The sequence below is a fragment of the Sinocyclocheilus rhinocerous genome, unplaced genomic scaffold, assembly GCF_001515625.1.
Source record: "Sinocyclocheilus rhinocerous isolate Xijiao unplaced genomic scaffold, SAMN03320098_v1.1 scaffold1470, whole genome shotgun sequence".
Lineage (NCBI taxonomy): Eukaryota > Metazoa > Chordata > Actinopteri > Cypriniformes > Cyprinidae > Sinocyclocheilus > Sinocyclocheilus rhinocerous.
In genome coordinates this window covers 104,130-114,972 of record NW_015652166.1, presented here as the reverse complement: position 1 = coordinate 114,972, position 10,843 = coordinate 104,130, and the positions used below count along the sequence as shown (strand labels likewise).

The 10,843-nt window shown below is 37.7% G+C and overlaps 1 pseudogene; it reads right to left on the bottom strand.

Annotated features, from left to right (window-relative positions):
- Positions 1–10,843, bottom strand: part of LOC107713899 (ceramide synthase 2-like) — a 27,842-nt pseudogene that overhangs the window by 9,434 nt on the left and 7,565 nt on the right.

Below are 10,843 nucleotides of genomic sequence, written 5' to 3'. Positions count from 1 at the left end.
ACTGGAGTAATGATGCTGAAAATACAGCTTTGATCACAGAAATAAATTACAGTTTAACATAGATTCACATAGACAACAGTTATTTTAAAATGTAATAATATTAACCATTTTTACAGTTCTACTGTATTTTTGACTAAATAAATGCAGCTTTGCTGAGCAGGCGAGACGTCATACATTATATTTTTACATTAAAAACACTATGTATTTTAAATGACGTTGATTGATATGTTGAAATGGACTGTTTGAAATTCTGATACTCATAGTAATTAAAAATTCACAGGATAAATGAGGAAGCAAGAGATGATGTGAAGAGACAGCTTAGGATAAGAGAGGGATGGGAGAGTAACATGAAGGGAGTGACGCAGGGAGAGAAGATATTAAAGTTTGAAAAGCGAGAGACAAAAAGCATGTCGACATAGAAAGAAAGATTTCTGAGAAAAAAAAGTCATCTGGCAGTTTTGAGGGGAAAAGTTAGAATTGTGAGATAAAAGGTTGCAATTACCTTTTTTTTAATATATTTTTTTTATTGCAAGGTGGAACCAAGCTTCCATAAGGATGCTTATTTTCCCAGTTGTAAAGAGTCCTGCACCCTCACATCTCTTTAACCTTTCACCTGTTTTATTTTGTTTGTCTTCAGCAGGTGAAAATGGTGCATCCTATCACTTACTACAGCAGCAGCACACGCTCCTCAACAACACATACGGCTTGAGGAATCATGCAAACGCTGCAGGATGATGCAAACACTGAATGCTGTTTGTTCTAAAACCTCCAAACCTCTAATCCTCAGTATGAGTGAAAATAACAGTGCTGCCTTAGCAAACACAACCGTGTCATAAAATCTGATATGGGTACATGCACTGGGCCATGTTTAACAGTGACATATGACATCACTCGATCTGACACAGCATCTCTGAAGCTTGCAGATGTAAAGCTTTGTTCCAGCTACAGTATGTTGTGCTCACAGATGGCTTTGGCTCCTAGACACCTTCTTTACTTTCGACTTACACAGATCGTGCATGGGCTTCAAGTGGGTGGAGTGACTGGTTACGTTACAACCTCAAGACAGACCACAGTTGATCTAGATAAGCCGTTCAAAGATGTTGAGTTTGAGCTGTTTTTCATTTTGAAGAGGAAGAACACACATGCTGTTTAACATTACAGGGCAGGAGGCATCTGAAATCAGACTGAGGCAGATGTGATGTGTGTATGTGATCTGCACAGTATAGCTGAGGTTTGTGTGATGTGGTGACTCTATAGTGGCCTCCTAATTATTTGTAAAGAGTCCTGCACCCTCACATCTCTTTAACCTTTCACCTGTTTTATTTTGTTTGTCTTCAGCAGGTGAAAATGGTGCATCCTATCACTTACTACAGCAGCAGCACACGCTCCTCAACAACACATACGGCTTGAGGAATCATGCAAACGCTGCAGGATGATGCAAACACTGAATGCTGTTTGTTCTAAAACCTCCAAACCTCTAATCCTCAGTATGAGTGAAAATAACAGTGCTGCCTTAGCAAACACAACCGTGTCATAAAATCTGATATGGGTACATGCACTGGGCCATGTTTAACAGTGACATATGACATCACTCGATCTGACACAGCATCTCTGAAGCTTGCAGATGTAAAGCTTTGTTCCAGCTACAGTATGTTGTGCTCACAGATGGCTTTGGCTCCTAGACACCTTCTTTACTTTTGACTTACACAGATCGTGCATGGGCTTCAAGTGGGTGGAGTGACTGGTTACGTTACAACCTCAAGACCACAGTTGATCTAGATAAGCCGTTCAAAGATGTTGAGTTTGAGCTGTTTTTCATTTTGAAGAGGAAGAACACACATGCTGTTTAACATTACAGGGCAGGAGGCATCTGAAATCAGACTGAGGCAGATGTGATGTGTGTATGTGATCTGCACAGTATAGCTGAGGTTTGTGTGATGTGGTGACTCTATAGTGGCCTCCTAATTATTACTGCCGCTTGCCAAGCCTTGCATTATTATTGCTTTGCGTTATTATTACATGCACTTAGTATTTTATTTATTTATTTTTTTTTACAAAAGATGAATTTTTTGAATCAATTGTACTAATCCTGTACTAAGACCCCGATAACACAGTCTAATTACGGCTGAAACTACATGGTGTTTTAGATATTCCACAGCTAAGCCTGAATCTGCACTCAACGGCCCGCCCTTAGATTTCACCGAACTAAAGAGTGGAAGGATGCGGTCACTGATGCAACTGACTGAATGATTTCACAGTTGGCAGCAAAGAAATGAGGGAAATGTGCATATAAGTGTGTATAGTCAGAATGGGGAAATATCTCAGTGACAAACATCGCATGGCAATCACATTCCTCAGAAGAGCTAGTATCTTCCTGACTGTTTTTCTGCTACACTGATGAAAGTCTCTCAGTCTTATCTCACTCATTGAAGACATGCACTTTGACCTTCTGATGCATATTGCACAAAAAAAACTGGAAAGCATCAGGACAACAGCTCTAATCCGATTGACTGTCTTCTCTGATTCGGAGTGCACAGGTTTAAACAGATCACCTGGAATCACAATTGTGTTTACAAAGCACCAGACGGCTACAATGAGCCCTGCTGGATTTGCCAATGTTTGCATTACATCTTCGCATTTTGGTTGCAGCATGCAGCAACAAGCAATACTGTATATTTCACTTTCTGTTTAGTACTTTTGCATGGACAGAAATTCTGATTGCAAAGTCAACACACATTTTTAAAGATGGCATGAAATGAAATCCAACATATCTTTTTAATAAATGCATATAGGTCTTAGGTCCTACTTTATATTAGGTTTTTCTAAATGTTGTATATGTACTTAATAATAAAAGAATTAATTGTTAGGTAATGTACCTATTGTGTTCATGTTGAATTGCTAAACATATTTGCTGCTATAAGGTGAAATACGGGTAAAAATGGGACAGGTTTGGTGGTCTGGTTAGGTTTAAGGGATAGAGGGTCAACAGTGTAATTATAGATGTAACTACAGAAATTAATTACAGATGTATGCAGGATTTTCAAATATAAGAACAGTGTAAAAGCATGTATGCACTCAAGAAGAACATTGTATTGTAAATTATTAATTTAAATGTAAGTATACATAGTTCAGAACACTTGATATAAAGTGGGTCTGGTCTTACTGGTGTAATTTTTTTGATCTCTTAAAGTTTAATCAAGGCTTCACTTTGGTGACATATACAGGACTTTCCGATCATAATTATGGAACAGTACATTTATTTATTTTTTTCCAAAATCTTTTGTCATGCTTTAAACAATTACACTTATTTTGCTGTGTTGACTAACATACTAAAGCACATGTAAAGTACTTTTAAAGAGCTGATTATAGGTGTTTGTAATTTTAACTGTGTTATTTGATATTATATTTAAAAGTTAATATATTTTCAATGTACTAAATCCATCATTACAAATAAATAATGTACATGACATACAGGCTTCAACAGAAATGACATTAAAGTTTATTTTAGTTTATCATAAATGTTTGTCTGTACATTCAGCAGTAACACTTTGACCATATTTCAAAGACAATAGAAATTATATATAAAAATTACACATAAGAATTGCATATAAAACATACTTGTAGTTGTGTGTAATTTTAAACTTAAGTATAATGGTACCTACTTACATGGGACACTAAAGTTCAGCTACTTTTATTTAATATACATTTAAATGATAATGCAATTACATTTTCAGTGTCTGAAAATTTAGTTTGCACTTATGTACCACATCTCAACATCCAATCAACAGCCGATGCATAGAACCTAATAATACAGAAGAAAAAATCTGTCTCTACATCCATTTCATCATGAATTTAATGGGTTTTTGCCACAAAACTCTATTACTGTGCTGTCACTCAAGGAGGTTTAGCACTATCCATTTTTTGAGCCAATCAACAGAGCCATTAAACAACATGTGACTGATCACCCTATATTAGATAATAGAAAATAACAACATACAGATATGAGAGTGAATAATTAACAGTATGAACTGGTATGTGAATAAATGAACAGTATTTTAATTTAGGTGAACTGTTCTTTTAAATCCCATGAGTTACATTTAAGAGATGACAGTTTTATAAAACAGAAGTTGAATCAGTGACCGGGTAACACACTTCTGTTTTAATGTTTGGGTGCAGCGTTTGTGTTCTTCCTGTTGTGAGAGCAGTTCATAAAGATATATAGATATATTCAATCTCTCTAGACTGTTCAAGAACAGACCACTGAAATTGAATTCACTGTGCTAAAACAACTTGTCACAACAAATTGTACTAGATATAACAGAGAGAGTGACCTTGTGAAAATGAAGTGCACTCGATTGACTCTTTGCTGGGAGCTTGATTGACAGGCGATCTGACCAATCATAACGCCAAATCTGCCATTTTTGTCCGACAAACAAACAAGACAGGAGAGTAGATTAACGTCAGTGGTCTTGAACTTGAAAATGTTGTGTACTGACATCTTCCTGCGGTTGAAACAAGATACCTTCTGATGTTTATTTTTATTTATTTCATGCTATAAGTAGTATAGAGGAAGAGATGATCGCTTCACGTCCCGCTTGAACTGAGGCGCTACAGCGATCTGTCATGACACATTAAAGAGCCAAAATGGTATTTTTTACTGTTTGAACTTCTTAAATGACAAAAATTGAAAGATGAGACCATGTTTCATACCAGAAGTAACCTGCTCCGTCTTGTCTGTCGGCATGTTGTCAGTGTACTCTTTGCTCCGAGATGTATTTTTACTGCGTGAGAACATATGTGGCGTGAAAGCAGCATGGCTTCAAATTTGGTAATTCTTTAAAGAAATTCAAACAACAAATACCGTTTTGTGACAGATCGCTGTATTGCCTCAGTTCAAGCAGTATGTGAACCAATCGTCTTCTCATATTTACTTAAAGCATGAAGTAAACATGAATGAACATCAGAAGGTATGGCAGATTTGGCGTTATGATTGGTCAGATCGCCTGTCAATCAAACTCCCTGCGAAGGGTCAGCTGTATTGAATGTGCACTTCAAATCTTAAGTATGTTTTTAAAACACTGTACTTGCAGATAATGTAATATCAATGAAGAACACTTAAGTGCACTTGAAAAGAGACACATTCTTGACTGTTTCTTACACTTTTCAAAAGTGCACTTTGTAATAATCCCAAATTAAACGTTATACTTTAAAGAACATTTTAAATCATTATGTTTTAATAAAAAGTAAACAAACTTATTTTGATGTGTTGATTAACGTACTAAAGCACATGTACAGCGCTTGATTATAACATGTAGCATGTTATTTGATATTACATTGTACATGTACTAAATTGCAGCTTCATCATTACTAATGTGTAATTAAATACATGACATACAGGTTTCAATAGAAATGACATTAAAATATATTTTAGTTTATCATAAAATGCTTGTTTTTACAAAGCTGCGTTTAGCAGTCAAATGCATCAGTGCTGCAAACATCAAGGTACAAGGTCAGATAAAGTTCAGTTTAAGACTCTCTCTGTCTTATTTCAGAACTTGTGTTAATGCAAGCATTCCTCTTCACCGCAGTCAGACACGCCTGTGAGGGTCAGACGACAGCGCTTCCTGAGCTCTCATTGGCCGCTCTGGTCATGTGACTCCACTCTGGCCATTCTCTGCTCAACCTATCAGTGCACTGTGTGTGTGTGTGTGTGTGTGTGTGTCTGGCAGGACCGTGAGGAAGTGTGTAGAGCGTTTTGCGAGGAACAGGGGTTTGTCGAGTGCTGGGAACTCAAGCAGACGTCAGAAGAGTGAGTGTGTGAATGATAAGTAGTGTGTGGATTCACAGAGGTTTTTAATACATTCAGAACGCTATGCAATGGCATTCCCATTCATTTCAGTGCATTTGCTCTGCTTGCACTGCTATTACAATATATTCAAATATCTGCCGTGTATATGGAGAACGATTATTGAACCAGATGGTTTAGTTATGATCTACTAGCAGGCACTAAACTAGAGCATGCCAACCAGAAAAACACAAAACCAGTCATAAGTCAGGGGTATAAGTCGCTGGGGTATATTTGTGTCCCTGGAGCACAAAACCAGAAAAACCTTGAGACTTTGGCATTTGTGTGTTTGTGTCTTGTGGAAAACACTGTACTGTATGACGGACAGCCCCAAAGACTCATTATAGTCTATTTACAGAGCACTAATGATGCCTAATGGCAACCGTCCCAATCCCAGATGTGTGTCAGACAAGGTCGACTAAAACATTTAATTAATAAATGATTCATTCAGCAAGGTCAAACACGCTCTTGACACTGACCATCCTCTGAATATAAACCACATTCTACAGTTATGCTCCTCTGATCCAGATGTGCACCGAGTAGATTATCAGATGATGACAAGACATGAAATCAATCAAAATGGACTGAAAAGATCAACTGAATAATCTTCGATTTTAAGACTGCTCATTAAAGGGCCTATTTTGCCCCTTTTTACAAGATGTAATATTGGTAGTAGTCTTTGGTGTCCCCAGAATGTTTCTGAGAAGTTTCAGCTCAAAATACCCCACAGATCATTTGTGTCCCTGGAGCACAAAAGCAGTCTTAAGTCGCTGGGGTATATTTGTAGCAATAGCCAACAATACATTGTATGGGTCAAAATTATCATTTTTTCTTTTATGCCAAGAATCATTAGGATATTAAGTAAAGATCATGTTCCATGAAGATTTTTTGTAAATTTCCTACTGTAAATATATCAAAACATTATTTCTTTTATGCCAAAAATCATTTGGATATTAAGTAAAGATCATGTTCCATGAATATATTTTGTAAATTTCCTACCGTAAATATATCAAAACTTAATTTTTGATTAGTAATATGCATTGCTAAGAACTTCATTTGGACAACTTTAAAGATTATTTTCTCAATATTTTGATTTTTTTGCACCCTCAGATTCCAGATTTTCAAATAGTTGTATCTCAGCCAAATGTAGTCATATCCTAACAAACCATACATCAATGGAAAGCTTATTTATCCAGCTTTCAGATGATGTATACATCAAATGTCATTTTGGGGGCCTCCTTAACTGTGCCACTGTAGACTACAATATAAGTAATGGCGTATGTTTCATGTTCGCATTGTGCACTCCCCACCAGGTACAATATTCTGATTGTTTGCATGTTGTTTTTTTTTAGGCCCACAAATAATAATGTACTCATTCTAATAAATATACAGTATATTGTAATGCACTCATTCTAATACATTAAAACAATCATCTTTACATTGCTGGTAGGTAATCATTGCACAAATTAACACACTTTTTATGTTTAAAAAATAAAAATAAAAATGAGAAGCATTCTAAACTAATGCGCTGTCTTCACTGTAGCTCACAGCGCATTCAGCAACACAGAAACTTCTCAGCGCTGCCCCGCAATTTTATCAATAAAATAGTTTAATCGCTGAAGAGCTACATTATCTTTCTCAACAAGGAGCTGGTAACACTGTTGTTTCTAAAGCAATTAAAGCCACAGCTTCAATCTTCATAGAGAAACGCGGCAAAAACGGAGGACTGTATGAAAAAATTCATACAGTCTCTCTCTCGTAAATGAACAATTGATGAATTACACTTTTCTGAGAATAGAATATCGAAGTAGAGATCGCTAAACTGCAAGTTAACCTGTGTTTTCAGAAAGCAAGCGCGTTTATCCACAGTGGAGAGAGAGAGCGTATGGTTGCCAGGTTAGATATTTCCATATTGCACAAATGTGAAGCTCTGTTTCGGGGGTTACGTCTCTTTATATCAGGCAATCCCGGTTGTGTTCCTCTGCAGCCTGATTAAACCTTGTTGTAGCCTAATATACTCTATTCATTATTTTTTAGAAACCTTGCACTTTTCAACGCTGCTCTTGTATTCAAATTAAGCGTGGTCCACTGCTGCGCGCGTGCCGCGATATCGATACAGCTGTCTCTGTAGTTGTATCGTCAAATCTCTGTGACGATACATTGTTGTATCGATGTATCGAACACACCGCTTTAGGTAGATTTTGAGACGCATTACCTTGAAAAACAGAAGTAAGCCACTGCGTCCCCAGTGGCTCAGATAATGAAGACTCTTATGTTCAGTCTTACGCGCCTTGTGAGACTGATTTGGTTTAATGGGGATTAAAAAATAAGGAGTGGGTGGATTTTTATCATTGTAGGGTGAAACAAGACTGTTTCACTCCAGACAGAAGAACCCCTTAGTAACCGCATAGCAACATGTCAACAACCACTCAGAACACCCTAGCAACCGCATAGCAATGCCTTACAGCACCTTACTTCACAACATCAGTGCCTGCTTCTGATTTTTTTTTTCATTCATTTGTCCCATGGGATTTTTAAAAAGTCTTTGTTAAAGGGGTCATATGATGCGATTTCAATTTTTCCTTTCTCTTTGGTGTGTTACAAGCTCTTGGTGCATAAAGAAGATCTGTAAAGTTGCAAAGACTAAAGTCTCAAATCCAAAAAGATATTCTTTATAAAAGTTCAGAGTCAGCCACGCCTACCTAAAACGGCTCGTTCTAACACGCCCCCACATATCTACCTCACTATGTGGGAAGATTTGCATAACGCCGCCCAAATGTTCACGCAAAGAAAGAAGGCGTAACTTTTATTCTCGCTGTAGTATTGTTGACGCTGCAGCCATGTCGTGAAGACGCTGTGTGCTTCGTTGTGAAAGCGAAACTACTTTGTTTGGTCTTCCAAAAGAGGACGATATCCGCTTCGTCATGCCTCGAGCAGATGTGTGATGGTCGCTGAGGGAATACTTCAACTTAGTGCTGTGGATCGCCGGATCGGCTTTCACCATGGACAAAGCGGAGTCCAGCCCGCCTCAGCGCACGCATCACAGTATGGTGAGGGGCGTAACATTTCCTTCTCACGCTTGAGGTATTCGGCCAATCATAACGCATTGGATAGCTGGCCAATCAGAGCACACCTCGCTTTTCAGACTGATGAGCTTTGTAAAAATCGACGCGTTTCAGCAAGGCGGGGCATAGAGGAGAAACAATAACGTACAGTATGTGGAAAATAATGTGTTTTTTTAACTTTAAACCGCATAAACACATTTCATTACAACAAATACACAAAATAATGTTCTTTTTAGCAGCATCATATGACCCCTTTAAAGCATTATAAGCCATGAACAAAACTAATCAGCAACGAGGTGAATCACAACATTACAAACTTAAATTTTAAGCCAAAAATTCAGACAAAAATAAAAAGGGACAGAACTGGAAAATTCACAGCTTTCATAAGGGAAAGAACTATACTCCCATTAGGCATTGCAAATGACACAATCAAACTAAAAATGATGTAGAAATATAAAACTATCGATTTAAAGTTGTTTATATTTATAGGAACACTATTTAAATGTATTGCAAAATATGCATATCGAAACAGCATAGCGAGACTCGATTACTGTGTGTTTTGGCATATTTTACGTGCCACAACTCTCTGATTGATGGAATTTTCTGTACAGCATCATGCGTAATGTAGCTTTTCACAATGAATTCAGCTGTCAAAATTAATTGAAATAATGTGAACAGACAGCTTGAAAAAAGCATATACCACCGATGAACCTGGTAACAAACTGTTGAACTCTACTGTGGCCGTATTGCACAATAAAGCACAACAACATTTCCTTAAGAAACAGAAAAATAAACTTGTTTATACAAGAGCGATTGCTACTGCAAAGAGAATTTCCATAATTACATTTGTGGCACATCAACATCACTTTACACACACAGATGCCTCAACTGACTCGAGTGATGGACGAGTCCAGGTAGAGCTGCCAGACTTCCAGCACTGAGGTTTTGCTTTGTGATGGTGAGGTGGTTTGTTTGACAGCGATACGCACGTGAAGCCATTCAATGACGAGCCAAGAACTCAGTAAACTAATCAACAGCAGCTCGTCCAGCCTGCTCAGTGTTTGTAAAGCCAGCAACAAATATTTGGGAGTCAAATGTCCATCACTGGCCTTGTGTAAACGGGTCTGTTGTGTGTAATTACATTGGCCGGTGAGGGTGTGTTACAGGATGATTTCTGCTGATGATACGTCTGTTTATGCAGTTGAACCAACACCAGTGTGTCTGTATAATAGCATGCCCACTTATTTCCCTGCAGAGTCAATCAATTAAATCATTGATGTCTAATTCTAGTCCGCAAGGATCCTGTGTCATAGCTAGTTCCAGTTCTGAGGAGACAAACCAAGCATGCTGTCGAGTGTCAAACTAACACTTTTTCTTAGTATATTTTACATAAACCACATTTTACATGGAAGAGTGGAATATGACTTTGCACAGGCAGTGCTGATAAGAGATTCTGTTACAGCAGTCTCATGTCTAATGTTTTGTGGTTATGTTTTAACATTTTAATTATTAACGTAGTGCTGGACGGTATACCGGTTCATACCGAATACCGGTGTTTATTTTTGTTATGATATGACTTTTTAAAATACCGCAATACCGGTGTATGTCGCTTAAACAACGTTCGGAACGCGACACTGTTTGAAAGAAGTCCCTTTTCACTGTTGCACTGTGGTGAGGGAACAGCTGTATGTGTTACTAAGCGTGAAAGTTCAGAAACTGAAGCTGTAGAACTAATAGAACGTGATGATGACACAGAAGAACTCATCCACAATATCCACATTGACCGCCACAAATATCCACCGCCCCCTGCCATCAGCTCCCGCGTCTCACACACACACGAGCGCGACTTTAGCACTAGATTTAGCAACTTTCAGACCCTTTTAGCGGCTTTTTTCCATAGAATATTCATACTGACAAACCTAGCAACTTTTTT